Source organism: Zalophus californianus, chromosome 9 (assembly GCF_009762305.2).
Source record: "Zalophus californianus isolate mZalCal1 chromosome 9, mZalCal1.pri.v2, whole genome shotgun sequence".
In the NCBI taxonomy this organism is placed as follows: domain Eukaryota; kingdom Metazoa; phylum Chordata; class Mammalia; order Carnivora; family Otariidae; genus Zalophus; species Zalophus californianus.
This window is the reverse complement of record NC_045603.1, coordinates 113,899,423-113,916,971: the sequence shown is the minus strand read 5'-3', so window position 1 is coordinate 113,916,971 and position 17,549 is coordinate 113,899,423. Positions and strand designations below refer to the sequence as shown.

The window sequence follows — 17,549 nt, the reverse complement described above, 5'->3', positions numbered from 1 at the left end:
AATTCCTTTTATTTCTGTCTGCTGTCTACAAAAACACCGAGACCTCCTGGGATCTACAACACACAGGGCTGTTGTTATTCCTACGCTGAGTAAGTGCAGTGGTTCATGAGAGGGACAGCTTTACAAGATACTTAACTAGCAAAGAATTGTAAATTATGGCCTGCTGATTAGTGTATCTATTATCTTCCAAAAGCGTTATAATATTCTGATGATCAGTGATAATTTGCAACCAGATGTATTAGCTCTCGCTTGGAAAGTTGGATCTGTTAACTTGAGAGTTTAGATTAAACTCAAACATTCCTGGGACTGCATTTGACCAAAAAGATCTATAATATTCTAGGAACAAAAAAAAACTTCTCCCTATTCCGTTCTTAAGTATTCTTGATGGTTTATATTTACTCCCTTAAAAACCTGGCATCTTGCCTAAACTAGCTCTTATTTATAAATTTGTAAAAACATTTTTTATTAACATATAATGTCTTGTTTCAGAGGTACAGATCTGTGATTCAATAGTCTTACACACTTCACAGTGCTCACCATAGCACATACCCTCCCCAATGTCCATCACCCAGGCACCCCATCCCTCCCACCCCCCCCTCCACTCAAGCAACCTTCAGTTTGTTTCCTGAGATTAAGAGTCTCTTATGGTTTGTCTCCCCCTCTGGTTTCATCTTGTTTCATTTTTCCCTCGCTTCCCCCATGATCCTGTCTTGTTTCTCAAATTCCTCTTATCAGTGAGATCATAAGATAATTGTCTTTCTCTGACTGACTTATTTCACTCAGCATAATACCCTCTAGTTCCGTCCACATTGTTGCAAATGGCAAGGTTTCATTTTCTGATGGCTGCATAATGTTCCACTGTATGTATGTGTATATCTATATATATGTGTATATATATATATATAAACATTTTTAAGGTGTCCGAACGTAATTCAATGTATAATAATACAGGTCTCACTTTACACATATACATATACACACACATTTAAAGTAATGACAATTGCCAACATCTGTGGTTAAAGTCAGAGGTTCAAGTTGAAAATTATGTAAAAAGAAGGCAGAGTTTCACCGTTTTATATTGACTTCAGGAACAGTAAAAATGATTCCTTATTCCTTGGTAATATGATTAGTTTAATGATACTAATTTGACTATAATATAATTTATAAGGTATAGTTGTTGGGGGGGTTAAATGAGGTAATATATATTAGAACAGCCCCTGGCACATGGTAGTCTGTTTCAGATGTAGCACAGTGAGCTTCAGCCATTGTTGTTATTATTACTGTTATTCATCATTACCATTCTTTGTTTAAAGATTTATTTATTCATTTTAGAAAGGGGGAGGTAGGTGCAGAGGGAGAAAGAGTCTTGGGCAGACTCCCTGCTGATCATGGAGCCCGATGTGGGGCTCAATCTCATGATCCCGAGATCACGACCTGAGCCAGAACCAAGAGTTGGATGCTCAACCAACCACACCACCCAGGCACTCCCATCACTACTATTATTAAAAAAGCAAAAGTCTGAGTCAAACAGACCTAGATTCAAACCAGGTCTATCCTTCAGTTATTTCACATAACTTAACCTCAGCCTTGTTGCCCTCATCTGTTGGAAAAGAAATGGTAATCTGCACATGTAATAAAATTGAACAGAAAAAAATATACAAACATGTACGTATACACAAAGAAGTGCACGTGATACAGGGGGAAATCTGAGAAAGGGTAATGGACTGCATCAGTGACAATGTGCCCCTTGCAATTACTACGGTTATGCAAGATGTTACCACTGGAGGAAGCAGGGTCAAGGGTACACAGGATCTACATTATTTCTATGAACACAGGAATCCACATTATCTCAAAATACAGTTAAAACCAAAGGAGACATTGTGGTGAATGTGATTGTTGTAAGAATTCAAGGGAACAATGCACATAGCAGCACTGAGCCCTGTGGCTGGCACTCAACAGGCATTTGATAAATAAATAAATAAATAAATATATATATATATACACACACACACATAAATATGTTCTTCTTTTCTTAATATGCCTCATCTGGAATGAAAACCCCATTGCAATGGTACAAAGTCAAAACAACAGCTAGTGATACATTCCCCTGGACCCAATACCATACTCAGAAAGAAAACCACCCTAGTCTTTTACATATGGAAAATGTTAACTTTACCCAAGTACTGCTTAACTTTTTGTCGGAATAAATCATATTATTTTACATTACAATAATAATTTCTCTGTTAGCAGTAGCTCATAAACCTGAGTTTTCTGGGTTTTCCGAGCTTTATGCAATCGTAACTCATATGCCCCCCTAGCTTGGCACCCTCGTGACGACAGCAGTCACTTCTCTTGAGCTCCCACATCTTGTAGCCCCACCAAAGCCAAGAAGAGACAGGACAGTGCCAATCAGAAATGAAAGAGGCTGAGAAGAGTTAGGAGGGCGGGCGAGTGGCCTCAATGCAGGTAACATGGCCCACCACATCCACTCAAGTACGTCAGAGAGACCCCAGAAACCAGCTCAGTCCATGGCTAAAACCAGGTCCCTGTTCTCACAGGGGCTTTTTATATTCAGTTCCTAGAGTTCCAATAGTGAACACCACTATGAAATCCAAATGGTTTGGGTCCTTGATATTCAGAGAGCAAGTAACAGAGTTTAGCTAACAAGGGTTATCTTGGACAATCTTACCTACATCTACCTACATCTACTGAATCTTACCTAAATCTGAGCAAGAACTGGGACTACACTCCTCTGTAGTCATTCAAGCTCACGAGTGCTTCATTCCAGTACACCATTATGGTACCTACCTAGAGGTCTAAGACAAATCAGCCATGATCCCTGTCCTCAGGACGTCACAGTGTAGAGAACAAGCACAGACAGGTCGGTTAGGAAGTGCAGAGCAGGGTTAGGCCGCGTGGCAAGGCAAGGTAAGTGGTCAATTCCTCTAAAGGAGGGAGAAGACACCAGGGAAGGCTTCAGCAAAGAATCACACCTGAGTTACATCTTGAAAGCTTCCACTCCTAAGAATCAGCATTTATGAGTTCTTCCATTCAGAGCACTACATTAGTTCCTCTATACAAGTAGGTGGAGAATATGCCACCACCTCTACCCCAGAGATCTTACATCTTGGATAACACAGAATACATATCATATATGCTCAAAGAGAAAGCAATCCTATTTATAATGATCTCCTGTTTGGGGCGACTGGGTGGCGCAGTCAGTTAAATGGTTGACTCTTGGTTTCAGCTCAGGTCGTGATCTAGGGATCATGAGAACCAGCCCCGCATCAGGCTCTGTGCTCAGCGTGGAGTCAGCTTGAGATTCTCTCTCTCTTCCCCCTCCCCCCACCATCACTCTTGTGCGCACGCACTCGCTCTCTCTCTCTCTCTAAATAAGTCTTCAAAAAAAAATAATAATGATCTCCTATTTGTCCAAGTAAAGATTCAAAATGTATATTCCTCCAAGTAAAATAAACAGATGTTTAGGCTGTGGATAAAATATTCAAACAGCAAACTAATTTTCACGGATGTTGTGAGATGCCCATGCCGGCTTATAGTATTTAAATTATAATTTGGTTAGGAACACACACTTTTAATTACCTATTAAGTACAAATATCATAATTTAGATATTTGGGGTTTGCCCCACTTGCACATTTCATGCAACCATTTTATTTAAATTCTTCACAATGACTTCTTTATCACAACTACCACTTGCAGAGCTGGAAGAGATCATTTTCACTTCTAGTTATTTGAGACACGACATTTTTCTGAATGCATGGGAGATGCCTTCACTAAGAATCTGGGTAAAGCTGAGTGCTTTTCCACCTGATCTACACCTCTATGTTTTTATCTCCACACCAAAATCACTTACCTACTCTCTAAGTATCTCTAACACTTGCAGGTCTGAGGTTTTTAACCCCTCTCCAAGAAATATTAACCCGGTTTAAACTTCCTTGTCTCTTTAAAAACAACAACAACAATTCTGTCAGATGATCTTTCAATGACTCCAGAAACAGAAACTTGGGTTATATGAGAATAATTAGGGCTTCTCCAATCAACACATTTTTATGTAAGGAACAGAGAAAACGGTCTATAAGAAATTTTGTAAGGGCCTGACTATAAGGCAGCTCTCTCTTCTCTAAGAGATCATTTTAGTAGTAGAAAAGAAATCTCACCTTCTGTTTAGGTAGACACAATACAAGACACGGTCAGACACACATGAAAAAATTATCTCATAAAAATGTTCCAGCAGGAAGAAAGGCAGTATTTTTGTATTAGGGATTTTATATGCTGAGAGAAAAGAAGGCAACAACAGCAAAACTAAAATACAAAAGGTTCGTTTGATTAACATATACAATAATTATAGCGATTTAAAGGAGAGGGCAATCAGTAAAGGTTAAAGAAGGCTATGCAAAGGGTCTAAAGGAAGGAAAATATGGCCTGGAAGTGTACACAGCCATGTAGAAAACACCCAAGATGAAAAGTCAGCAGTAATCATGTAATGTAGAGATTTTTTTTTTTAAGATTTTATTTATCGATTTGACAGAGACACAGCGAGAGAGGGAACATGAGCAGGGGGAGTGGGAGAGGGAGAAGCAGGCTTCCCGCTGAGCAGGGAGCCCAGTGCGGGGCTCGATCCCAGCACCCTGGGATCATGACCTGAGCTGAAGGCAGATGCTTAACGACTGAGCCACTCAGGCGCCCCTAAATGTAGAGATTTTTAAAGCCAAAAATACAGCTAAAATTCTGTAAAGCTGAAGAAAAGACTAGGAAGTACTCAAACCCAAATTTCTGCTTTGTATGTTTGCCTCGGTCATGGTCCAATCCAGAGATGAGAGCTGTGCAGTAATTTGAACCAGGAAAGTTTAATATAAATCTAGTGGTAAAGCAAAATCTCAAGAATACCTGGCGCTGAAGGAGAAGACCCAGAAGGAGACAACAGTGGAAGAGGAGCTCCCTCCCCAAGACTAGGATTCTCAGCTCATTAGAGGTGGTGTGATTACAACCCAGTAGACCCACCAGATGGCCTGGCCACTGTCACCGGGCCAGCAGGAAACACCCCTCCAGGGTACCAGTGGGCAGAAAACCATGGCTGGGACCAATGCTTCACCAGGGTTTCAGTGGGGAGAGGCTGGGCAAGCTAGAAACCACTGCCAGGACCAGAAAGCCAAAATAATCCCCGCAGGTGGGCAGAAAAGTGTGAAAGGGACTGGCAAACAGAACTCCCCCCCAACCCCTGGGGTGCTGGCCGGTCAAGACTGGGAAGCTGACTTCTGGGGTGCCTGAGAGACCCACCAGGAACTTCCCTATAGGGGTGCCGTTGAAACTCAGGAGGAAGCTGTCCACCGGGGTGCCACCAGAACTCAAAGCGGGGTAAGCACCACTGGATGCTTCCCACAGGTGCTGCTGCCAAATCCCATGAGAAGAACAGAAACAAGTGAAAAACACCAAAACAAGGAAGCGCTGCCTCCTCCTCCTGCAGGGTGCCCTAGTGACCTCCCCTGACAAAGCTTAGCATCACACCAGCTGCAAAGAAGAATCATTAAAGGGCCCAGCTTAACGTTCACAGAGCAGGCAGTAAAATACGGATTTGGAGTGGCGAGGCAATAAAATGATACTTGGCCCAATCTTCTATACGGAGATGTAAGTGTGCGCGAGTGTGCGTGTGGGAGCACGGGAGGAGGTTCTCTTCTTTTGGGGAGGAGGGATGTTGCCTTTCTGCTTTTATTCCGGTTATTCTGGTGTGGCTTTCTGCTGCTTGGCAGCAGGGACACTGAAAAATATTTAATCAGCGGTTAGTGAAGGTAAAGCTTCTACTAATATGGATTTTGAAAGAGAAATCAATGCTTGCCAATTTTAACAGTACGCGAAGCCTGGACCCCACAGCTCAGTTATAAAGGGGACGTTAATTAGGTCAAAGTTCTAAGTTCAAAGGCGACAAATGAAGAACACTCAGGCCTAGCCAAAGAGCGCTCTCTTGACTTCAACCTCCTCAAAAGTGCCCAGTGTTTATAAAAGAGGGCAGAGAGACAGTGCTGTTTTCCAAACAATCAAAAAAAAAAAAAAACAACCTAAAACTGGGAAAACAATACAAAGTACAAAGAGCAACACTTTAGGAACTAAGGGAGGTGCTTAGAGCCAAGAGCAGCTGAGTGCAGAGGGACACAGAGGTGTTTTACGATTTTTATAAATTGGTCACTGAAGCCTGCCATCGAGGAACTAAATATTGTGCTCTACTCTCCCCTTCCCAAGGACTGTTAGATGGCAAATGCTGGCTGTCTGAAATCATGAAAAATAATACACTGATGAGACTATCTGAATACAGACTAAATTGCTCACTCTGCAAACCAGTGCATTAAGCCATCCCATATGTAGACCACGATCTTAATTTAACTTCCCTGACTCATTTGAAGTTAAATGTGCAACAGCTGGCTTCTCTGCGACCTTACTACACTGAATGATAAACATATCTGTCATTTTCCTTAAAGATAAAAACCTAAATGCTTCCTCCCCACCTCCAACAACTTATGGTCAGAGTATGTTCTTGAGGCTTTTTGAGCCCTGGGCCACGCAAGTGACAGAGGGTCAGTGGTAGTATTTCACATACAGATTGAAATACTTTGATGCTTTAGCAACTTGTCTTGTGGTGCATTGTTGTTTTTTTTAAAATAAGAGTAGTGTTGTAAAGTTAAAGTCATAAGTCTATAATAATCTTATTATCGTGGTATAAGATGCATGTTCCATAACAGGCCAGTGATTTGATCAAGGTCTGGGGTAGACAACGCTGACTTAATCCATAAGGAAATGTAACCATGCTGAATAAACAATTCACCCAATGTCGCACATTTAAGTGCTAGTAATAATCCTACCTAATGTTTACAGAGCTAAGTTAAGTGCTTTGCCTCACCCACCGCTCTCCATAAGTAGATTCCATTACTACCTTCATTTTACAGGAGGAAATACATTTAGCCTAGTAAGTGGCATATCCAGAACTTAACCTCGGCTCTGCCTATGCTTCTGTAATAACCCCAACATTTCAATCTCCTACTCAAAAACCTCCAAGAGCTACCTTAAAGAGAAAAGTTAAAGGCCTAACCTGATACCCAAATTACAGATGGAGCAAATATATCAAATATAAACTAGTGGAACATTTCATAGAATATTTTTGTCATGTTGGAGTCAAATGCTTTTCTTAGCATAGAAAGAACTTAAAAACTATAACTGGCCATCACTGATAGACTTTATAACAAAATTTTCACACATCAAAAAAACCAAAGAAGTTTGCAGAGAAACTACTAAAAATTACTTGCACCAAGCGAGTGATTGATGTTAAGTATAATGAGAGATGAATAAATTGACAGAAAAATGGGGAATGGCTCATGGTGGTAGAAGAGATGGCCCCCAATGTTCAATTTGACATATAATATTAAATAATCCTAAAAAGTCAAGCAAAGCATATCATTTCCTCCTCCCAATTTAGGAAATAAATTTACAAACAGCCAGGAGTGCCTGGCTGGCTCAGTATAGAGAGCATGTGACTCTTGATCTCAGGGTCATGAGTTTGAGCCCCACACTGGGTGTAGAGATTACTTAAATAAGTAAGTAATTTTAAAAATAAATAAATAAATTTACAAATACCCAGTCTTCACAAAGATGTGGGAAAACAAACCCAGCAATCATTTGTTGGAATAGAGAAATGTTTTTTTAGAGAATGAATAGAGAATGAATGTTATTCATTCATTCAATCAGCATTTATTGACCACCATAAGTTCAAATGTGCCAGATGCTGGTCGAGGTGTTTGGGATGTATCAGTAAACCAAAAAGGCAATGATCCCTACCTTTATGGAGCTAATGCTCTAGAGGGAAGACAAATAGTAAGCATTAGAAGTAAACTATATACAGTATGTTGGAAGGTGACAAGTACTGACAGAAAAAGACAAAGTAGAGGCACCTGGGTGGCTCAGTTGGTTGAATGCCCAACTCTTGATCTGGGCTCAGGTCATGATCTCAGAGTTAGGAGATCGAGTCCCATGTCAGGCTCTGCGCTCAGTGTGGAGTCTGCTTGAGATTCTCTCTGCCACTTCCTCTGCCCCTCCCCCAGCTTGTGCTCTCTAAATAAATAAATAAAATCTTTTAAAAAAAAATGTAGAGCAGTGTAAGATAGATCCGTTTCTGGGCCACTCACATGGCAATGACAAATTAAGGAGTCTGGCTGCACTACAATGAGGAAGTGACAAACGAGCAAAGACATGAAGGTGATGGAGTTAGCGATGTGAGTATCTGAGGGACAAGCATTCCAGGTAGAGGGATCAGACGATACAAAAACCCAAGCCTCTAAGAGACAGGGCATGCCTGGAGCATCTGAGGAAGGGCAAGAAGTCCAGCATGACTCAAGCAAAGGGAAGAAGAGAGAGAGATGTAAGAAATGATATAACAGAGAAAATCAGGGACCAGATCGTGTAGGGTCTTGTAGTACAGACATTGCAAAGAATTTAACTTTCTGCTTTAGAGGGAAAGAGCCATTGCAGGGTTCTGAGTGAAGGAGTAACATGATCTTACATTTTAAAAGCATCACTCCAGCTGCTGAATTGAGAAAAGACAGCAGGGGAGCAAGGGCAGAGGCAGAGAGGTCATGTCTGAGGGTCAATGCATGATCCAGGTACATGATGATAAGGACCTGCACCAGGTAGCAGCCAGTGGAAGTTACGGAAGTATTCCAATTCTGGAGAGATTTTGAAGCAAGAGCTAGTTATGAATTTCTGTATGAATGAGGGGTATGGAAAAAAAAAATTTCTCTAAGACTATTTGAAGTTGCCAGTGTGACCAGGAAGTTCAGTGTTAAACACGTTAAGTTCAAGGTCTCTATTGGGCACTGGGTGGAGATGCAGTGGGCAGCTGGATACAGGAGTCGGGAGCTCAAGAGAGCAGTCTGGGCTGAAGATCTGTATGTAGGAGCCAATGGCATATGGATTGTATTTAAAGCCATGAGCCTGAAGGAGATCCTCAAGGTCATGAGTGTAGACATAAATGAGGAGCCAAGGACTGAGGCCTGGGGTCTCCACTGTTAGATGTGGAGGCTTAGAGCAGCCGACAATCACTCAGAGGAGCATCAGGAGGGTATTATCCGGGAAACCAAGTGTGGCAAGGAAGAATGAATGATCCACTATGTCAAATGTCATTTGTAGGCCAGGTAGAGTAGGGACGGAGGACCACCCACTAGATTTAGCAACATGGAGCTTATGAATTCTGGCATCATGGTGAGTGAAGAAGCCTGGATGAAGAGCACTAAAAATAGAGACACAGTGGAAAAAGCAAATACAGACAACTCCTACAAATACAGACAACCCTTACAATCTCTTACCAAAGAGAACTGATGTTCATAAGGGAATGGGGAGTAAAGATGTGTTTAAGATGGGGGGGAAAAAAACAAAAAACAAAACAGCCCAGCATATTTGGGTGGTAATGGCACTGATCCACGACAAATTTTGACAACATAAGAGAGGGAGGGATCTGATGCAGCTCTGTCCCTCAGCAGATGGGGAGGAACGAGGTCTGGTGCACAAGTGGAGGGATGGCGTTAGATCGAAGTGTGGCTGGTTCACCTATGGCTCCAAGCAGGAAGGCAGAATATGGTGGAAATGGTACAGGGAACATGTGGTAAGCTGCCTTATGACCTTGGCTGTATTTTCAGTAAACTATGAACCGTGGTCACCTACTGAGAGTCAGGGGAGGGAAGAAAGTGTTTGCATCTGAAAGAAAAGGCTGAAAGAGGCATTGGGGAGAATGGGGGTGGGGGGGGGAATGAATAAAGCAGGGAAGTCATAAATCGGTGTACGTTATTGACAATATGAAAACTGAAGGCTTGCATTCCCTTTGATCCAGTGATTCACTCATGTATTCACTCATGCATTACACTTCAAGAGAGCCCAGAGGGCCACCTGCAGGACCAATCTCCAACTGTTATCAGTGTGTCATTTAGGAAGAGAAACCAGAACAGGAAACAATTACTTTATTTTTGCTGTATACATTTCTGTACTGCTTGAGTTTTTACAAAATCGATATTACTTTTATAATTTTAAAAATTTCACTTCTGGGTAATAACCTGACATAAGCCTTTCTCCAGCCCTATAGCTCACAACTTCCCCTGAAATTCCCTTCCAGCCACAGAGGACAGCTACTTGCTATCCCCTGAAAGGCTAATAATTCTATCCACGCAATCTCAGCCCAATTCACTAAATAATTAACTTTCTGGTGACAGCTACTGCTGACTTATTCCCCTCCTGCAGGACCCCGGAGATTAGCTGAAAGACAAAACAATCATGGTAACATACTTATCTCAAAGTTTCACGACCAGATTTAACATAACACACTGGACAATATTTCAAGGAGTGTGCACAGGAAGTGGGCAAATTCCCAGGACCCTCTGCTCCCTTCCGACCTCACTCTACAAATACCGGGTGCTGGCCGTGTGCCAAGCACTGATAAGGAGGGGGCTACAAAGGTGAGGGGAAGGGAAAAAGCAAACAGATTCATCCCCTAGGCATAGGGTACGAAACTCCAGGGAAAACAAAAGCAAAGCTGTAACTGAAAGGGAGGGGATGGAAGCAACGCGAAAGTGTAACCAAGGCAGCTTCCCTGGTGGACAGACACGGGGTGGGGGGTGGGGGGGGTAGAAAAATCTTGTAGGAAAAGAACCACACTTACAAAGGCCCCAAGGGTCAAATTCTGCCTTGGCCACTGGTAATTAACATCTCCGTGCAGCCATTTTTAATCTGTAAAGTAGACACAGTAGTACTAACCTTGCAGGATTGCAACGAGGATTAAAGGAGTTATCTGAAAAGCTTAGAATGACGCCTCACTTGGCTGTTAAACCTACGTAAGCATTTTTTAAATAAAAATGAATTCTTGGGGCGCCTGGGTGGCTCAGTCGGTTAAGCGTCGGACTCTTCATTTTGGCTCAGGTAATGATCTCAGGGTCCTGGGATCGAGGCCCACGTCAGGCTTCCCTGCTCAGCGAGGAGTCTGCTTCTCCCTCTCCCTCTGCCCCTCCCCCCACTCACGCTCTCGCACTCACATGCTCTCTAATAAATAAAAAATAAAAATGAACTCCAAATTAAATGCCAAAACATAGTATGCCCAAGTATTAAGGAGACAGATGACAAAACTTAAGTTTATTGTACTGGAATATATTAAGAGGGAGAAAGGCTTTCCACAATAGGCAAAAACACAGGCAATGATGGACCCCATGTATTGGGGTAAAGACTGAACTAGACAGAAATGAAAATAAGTGATCACACACCCTTGGCCCAAGTCAGTCTAGACATTTCCATAGTAAGGAATAGTGGGGAAGAAGACACAGAACAAAGTGCGCTCTGTTCTCAAACAGCTAAGTTCAAGGTATCTCACGTTCAAGATAAACATATTCGATAAACCCTTGCAAGAAACATCAATCGCTACAATTATGATGACATCAATATCACATATTCATTGACAAACTTCTGACAATGCTGGCTTATGTAAACCGTGTGCCAATGCACCATCCTGTTTCAAAATCTAGACTGAGGGTCCGGAGAACCAATCATCTGTCATTAACACTAAACATGCTGAGAGAGTTGTGCATTAATCTTGCAAAATGCTTCAAGTGGTAACAGAAAAATAACATTAATCCCTTTACTGAGATGATTACATATGCTTTTCACTTCCTTCCGGATTACCAGCGTTAGACATAGTAAAGAAACACAGTGGAGATGATGAGCTATACCAAACTGGGGTTGCCTTATGAAAACAGAATTACCCAGAACAGATCTGACAACAAATGTCCATTCAAAGTATTCAATCATTCTGGATCGCTGGCCCCCTAACTTTTTTTTTTTAATTATTATTATGTTAACCACCATACATCATTAGTTTTTAATGTAGTGTTCCATGATTCATTGTTTGCGTATAACACCCAGTGCTCCATGCAGAATGTGCCCTCTGTAATACCCATCACCAGGCTAACCCATCCCCCCACCCCCCTCCCCTCTAGAACCCTCAGTTTGTTTCTCAGAGTCCATAGTCTCTCATGGTTCGTCTCCCACTCTGATTTCCCCCCCCTTCATTCTTCCCCTCCTGCTATCTTTTTTTTTTTTTTAACATATAATGTATTATTTGTTTCAGAGGTACAGGTCTGTGATTCAACAGTCTTGCACAATTCACAGCGCTCACCATAGCACATACCCTCCCCAGTGCCTATCACCCAGCCACCCCATCCCTCCCACCCCCCACCACTCCAGCAACCCTCAGTTTGTTTCCTGAGATTAAGAATTCCTCGTATCAGTGAGGTCATATGATACATGTCTTTCTCTGATTGACTTATTTCACTCAGCATAACACCCTCCAGTTCCATCCACATTGTTGCAAATGGCAAGATTTCATTCCTTTTGATGGCTGCATAATATTCCAGCGTGTGTGTGTGTGTGTGTGTGTGTGTGTGTGTGTGTGTGTGTGTGTGTGTGCGCGCGCGCACGCGCACACCGCATCTTCTTTATCTTTCATTTGTTGATGGACATCTTGGCTCTTTCCATATTTTGGCTATTGTGGACATTGCTGGTATAAACATCGGGGTGCACATACCCCTTCAAATCACTACATTTGTGCCTTTGGGGTAAATACGCACTAGTGCAATTGCTGGGTTGTACGGTAGCTCTATTTTCAACTTTTTGAGGAACCTCCATACTGTTTTCCAGAGCGGCTGCACCAGCTTGCATTCCCACCAACAGTGTAGGAGGGTTCCCCTTTCTCCGCATCCCAGCCAACATCTGTCATTTCCTGACTTGTTAATTTTAGCCATTCTGACTGGTGTGAGGTGGTAGCTCATGGAGGTTTTGATTTGGATTTCCCTGATGCCGAGCGATGCTGAGCACTTTCTCATGCCAAGTTACACTTATTTTAAATACCCATCTTGACCTGAGAAATGTTTTAACCAAAACTAATAAAGAATTTCACACATTCCTTTCCTCTACTTCCATGTAGCACTTTTATAGAAATACATTTCTGCCACAATCAAGGTAAAAGATACCAAGATACATATGGTAGCTATTCTGAAAATTCAAGGAAAAAGATGAGCAAGGATAGAACACAGATCCTTCTATATAAACTCTTAAGAAATCTTTGTTGAGGGCAATCCCTTTTCTATTGCTTTTTCACTGTATTTGAACAAACATAAATTATTGCTATTAAACCAAAGAAAATGAATTTAATGCTAAAACGTGACATTAAGTCTCAAAACAAGAACATCCCTGAACGTGAAATTGTACAAAAATACAGAAGTGTAAAGTGAAGACATTTTTCCAGTTCCAGAAAACTGCTTCTGTAAAAATATAATATTCTGTACAAGACAGTAGTAATTCCTAAGAGAGTAAGTGGCTCAGAATTTGATGAAAGTGTTCCCGCAGTGAACAATTCACTCTTCTTGCAGATTCCAGATGCTCAGCATTCCTGACATCAGAATGGAAAAATTTACTGTTGGTCTAGAGAAATTTAATATCACCATTCTTGTCACATCCCTCATAGCTTCATTATTAGAACAAGTCTGGGGAAGCTATAAACCTATGTTAAATGATAAAAAAGATGTTCTCTGTGTCCAATCATATTAGATCATACAAGTAACCGAAATATTTAGAAATCCTATAGATTAAGACTTGAGAACAAGAGAAACATATATTTACTGGGTATTTTTCTTAATTTTGATATTTGCATTCTGTACAGTATGGCCAGGCACAGGACCAAAACATTTAACTATAACCAAGGGCTAATAAACACTAAAGGACATATATCGACGCCCAGAGCAACACTATAAAATTTTATTATATTAATAAAATGGGATACACCAAGCTTTAAACTTTCCACTTTGTCAAAGGTAAAGTAATCAGCACTATTCGGTGCCATTCATAACAGGATTCAATTTTTCTCATTTAAGGTATGTTTTATTTCCAAAAGTACCTATACTAAAAACTTTAATACAACTCTGACAGAGGCATTCGCTTTCTTACACTTTCTCCCAACTGCAAATACCTGCTTTAAAGCATTGGCAAGTTCCGTTTTATATATGCAGAACAATTTAAATAATTACAATAGTGCAGTTTGTTAATAACATTTTATGCAATTACCTAGAAAGTCTATAATATCAGGGGCAAGGTAATAGAGGGCATGGGCAATACACCTGTACATAACCCTCATTAAAAAAAAAAAAAAAAGCTATCTCTAAACTTTAAACAGATTCCAGTTTGTAATGAGCTCTGTGTTCGCGGTCTGTGGCCCACAGAGGGTATCCTCCACTCTCAGAGTGAGTTTAACAGTTGACTCTGCAACAACACCAGTTTGAACTGCATGGGCCCACTTATTCGTGGATTTTATTTTTACAGCACGCTATTGTAAACGTATTTTCTCTTACGGCTTTCTCACTAACATCTTCTTTTCCCTAGGCTACTCCCTAGCTAAGAATACAGTATAGAATACATACAACACACAAAATACATTAACCGACTGTTGTTATTGGTAAGGCTTTGGCTCAACAGTAGGCTATTAGTAAAGTTTTTGGAGAGTCAAAAGTTACACGTGTTATTTTGAACTGTGTCGGGGAGGGGATCTAGGGATGAGCTGGTGCCCCAACCCCCCCCAGTGTTTAAGGGTCAACTGTACTTTGATCCTTAAAAGTACTCATCCATACGATAAAGCCATAGCAAAATGAAAATTACTTTGAAAACTCTTATGAATTATGACTTATAACAGTCTCCAAAAACATGAATTACATTTACACTACATTTAACCAGTTATAGGGCCTCCTAGCCTGGAACAGTTGGCTATTAAAGGTAAGGTACTACTGTATTTGTTTTATTGTAGTTAATAGCATGATAGGATTTATTTTCATTGATTTCAATATTTATAATATAGTAAAACTGAACCTAACATGTAGTTAGGCCCAGCCAGAGTTTATCTGCATTTCTGCTTTCCCTGCAGAGCACCAACCTAAATCTTACCTCTCATCATCCCACATTCAGTGTATTAATGGTACGTAATGGACAGACCAACAGGCACTAACCTTAATCAGGAAGAAAAGGAACAGCAAGAGAAACCAAGTAAACACAAGAGGGCCTGCCTACTGGAAGTTCCAGTTAGGTGCTGTAGACAGAGAAACAGGAGTTTCTCATAGGATGACAACAGTCAACAGAGATAAAGAATGAGTTCTTAGCACCTAACTGGTACCTCTGCGATCTGTAATGAGATGAATGTACAAAAAGCACCCAGCACGTGGATGACCCAAGTAGCCATAGAGTAGCTGCCATCATCTTTATCATTTCCTCCCAGACACTCATTAGTTGAATCAATAAGCAATCAAGTGAAGGAAAAGCTCTTAGAAATGTTCAGAATTATTTATAATGGCTTTCTTTTCAGGTATTCTCCTGAAATAGCCTTCATGATATTCCCCCAAGAACAATCTGCTACACAAAAATATAACAGTTGTGCTCCTAAGAGACTTCTTCACGTTATCAAAATTGTGTAAAAAATCTTATTTCATGACGAAAAGATGTGGTAGGTTCCGGAGTTCCCAACTTATGATAACTATGGTATGCCCATGCATGAATTTTAATAATAAATGGAATAACCTAAGCTGTAACTATATTTTATTTTTAAGCAAAAAGTAATAAATTGGTGTTTTGCAACTGCTGACCAGAAACCTAAATGCTTCCCGGCCTTTCAATCCACACGAGTCTTCTTAAAACAGCATGAAATTTTGTTTCTTACAGAAATCATAACCATCAGGGTAAAAATCCCTCAAAAGACTGGACAGCTAGGTCTGCTGAAACACAATAGAGTATCTGGAAAGAGATCTAGTATAGATCTAGAATTGGGTAGAAGATAAAGGTACCATTGCAAATCATTTAAGCAGTGAGAAATTATTCTACTAAAAGTGCTGAATCCCTACATTACCATTCAGGAAAAAAACGAAATCAAATCAACTAGGATCCCTACATAAACGAAGCCAATCCCTAATTATCTCTTTACATACAAACTGCATTTTAAAAATTCAGTCTAAGAGACATGTGCTATTACAAAAATCCTTGCACAATATTTACAGGGGTGATTTTTCCACCATCCTCACTTGTCAAGAAGCAGCAAAGCAAAATATATAGGCCTTAGGTCCCATATCTTAACACACGTCCACTTGAGCTTCCTGAACAGTAAAAACTGAGGCGGTTCAAGTGCACTCCATCCGAAAGAGAACTTTAACATTTAATGTGAGTTCTGGCAAATAAAATTTATATTTTTAAATTTTATCAATATCAATGGCCCTGGATGAGAGCTATGTAATTACATCTTGATGGCATGAAACCGTCTCTTTAGTTTGATCTTCATCTTTACTATAACCGCTTACCATGTATCCCTCAGCTTCTCCTGAAGAGTCATGTCTTCTGAATGACAACTTCCAAAAGCAATATAAACCCATTAAATACAGTTTATATTACCAGAGAGAAAAGAATTTTTAGGTAAGCTAGGTTTCTTTAGGTAAGCTAAGTTTCTATCAAAAACTGAAGTGAGGTCACATGATTAAGTGTTCAGCAGAATTTCAAAAGTCACCAGAATGGGTGAAAGTTCATTCCCATGGAACTCATTAGCTGTCTGTAATTCATTTTCCTAACGAAAAATGATTCCCTTAGAAGAAATTTCCAAGTTTCTTCAAGTAAAATAATTTTATGTCCAAAGCCTATTCATCCCTTAATTCCCAGATCAAGTGCCCCTCCATCACTTACCCCAAAAGCAGGCACTAATCTCTTCCAATCCTGAACTTCATCTCACTTCATCCCCCTCCCCTCTCCTATGATAAGGATTGTCTTAGTAGATTTTAAAGTGCATGCTTCTACCTGTCTATATGTTTCGATTATATTAGCGTTCGTAGGGTTTCTTTAAAAGGGCATATTTTCTTTCAAAATGTATTTTGCATGCAAAAGTCTTAAAGAGACAGCCTCTCACTCACACTGAGGGACTCTCAGAAGGTATAAAAAGACTAACATGACTCATATGAATTCTCAAAGTGATTTTTGGTTTGGATTTTGATCTGAATATATAGCTAGAAATCCCAGTTTAGGATTAGGAGTGTGTCAAATTACAATTTTCCTCGATCGAATTCTGGTTTTTCACTTTTTGAAAATGCTTAAAGATAACCCCTTACAAGATTGTTTTGTTGTTGTTGATCAGAATCCTCTGAGCCATCTTTTTGACTAGACCTGGACCTCAGTCCCTTGTCCTGTCTCTGGCATGCCTTGCCCAGTTTTTGTTGTTGTTGTTTATTTTTAAGAAAAGAATATTTTACACTGAACAATTCTAAAGCAACCGGGATCTGAAATCTACCAAGACAATCCTTTATTTATTTATATATATATATATATATCACTCAAACCGTCAATAAACCCTTTTTAGGACTGAACCCTAAGACTGTGCTAAGATTAAAAAAAAGAGCAAACTGTCTTCTGGGATAACGAAGAATATTTGTAACACAAAACCTAG

At 40.4% G+C, this 17,549-nt stretch overlaps 1 protein-coding gene across 5 annotated transcripts in view; it reads right to left on the bottom strand.

Moving 5' to 3' along the window:
• Positions 1 to 17,549, bottom strand: part of MPP7 (membrane palmitoylated protein 7) — a 289,462-nt gene that overhangs the window by 179,943 nt on the left and 91,970 nt on the right. The window lies entirely within an intron of this gene.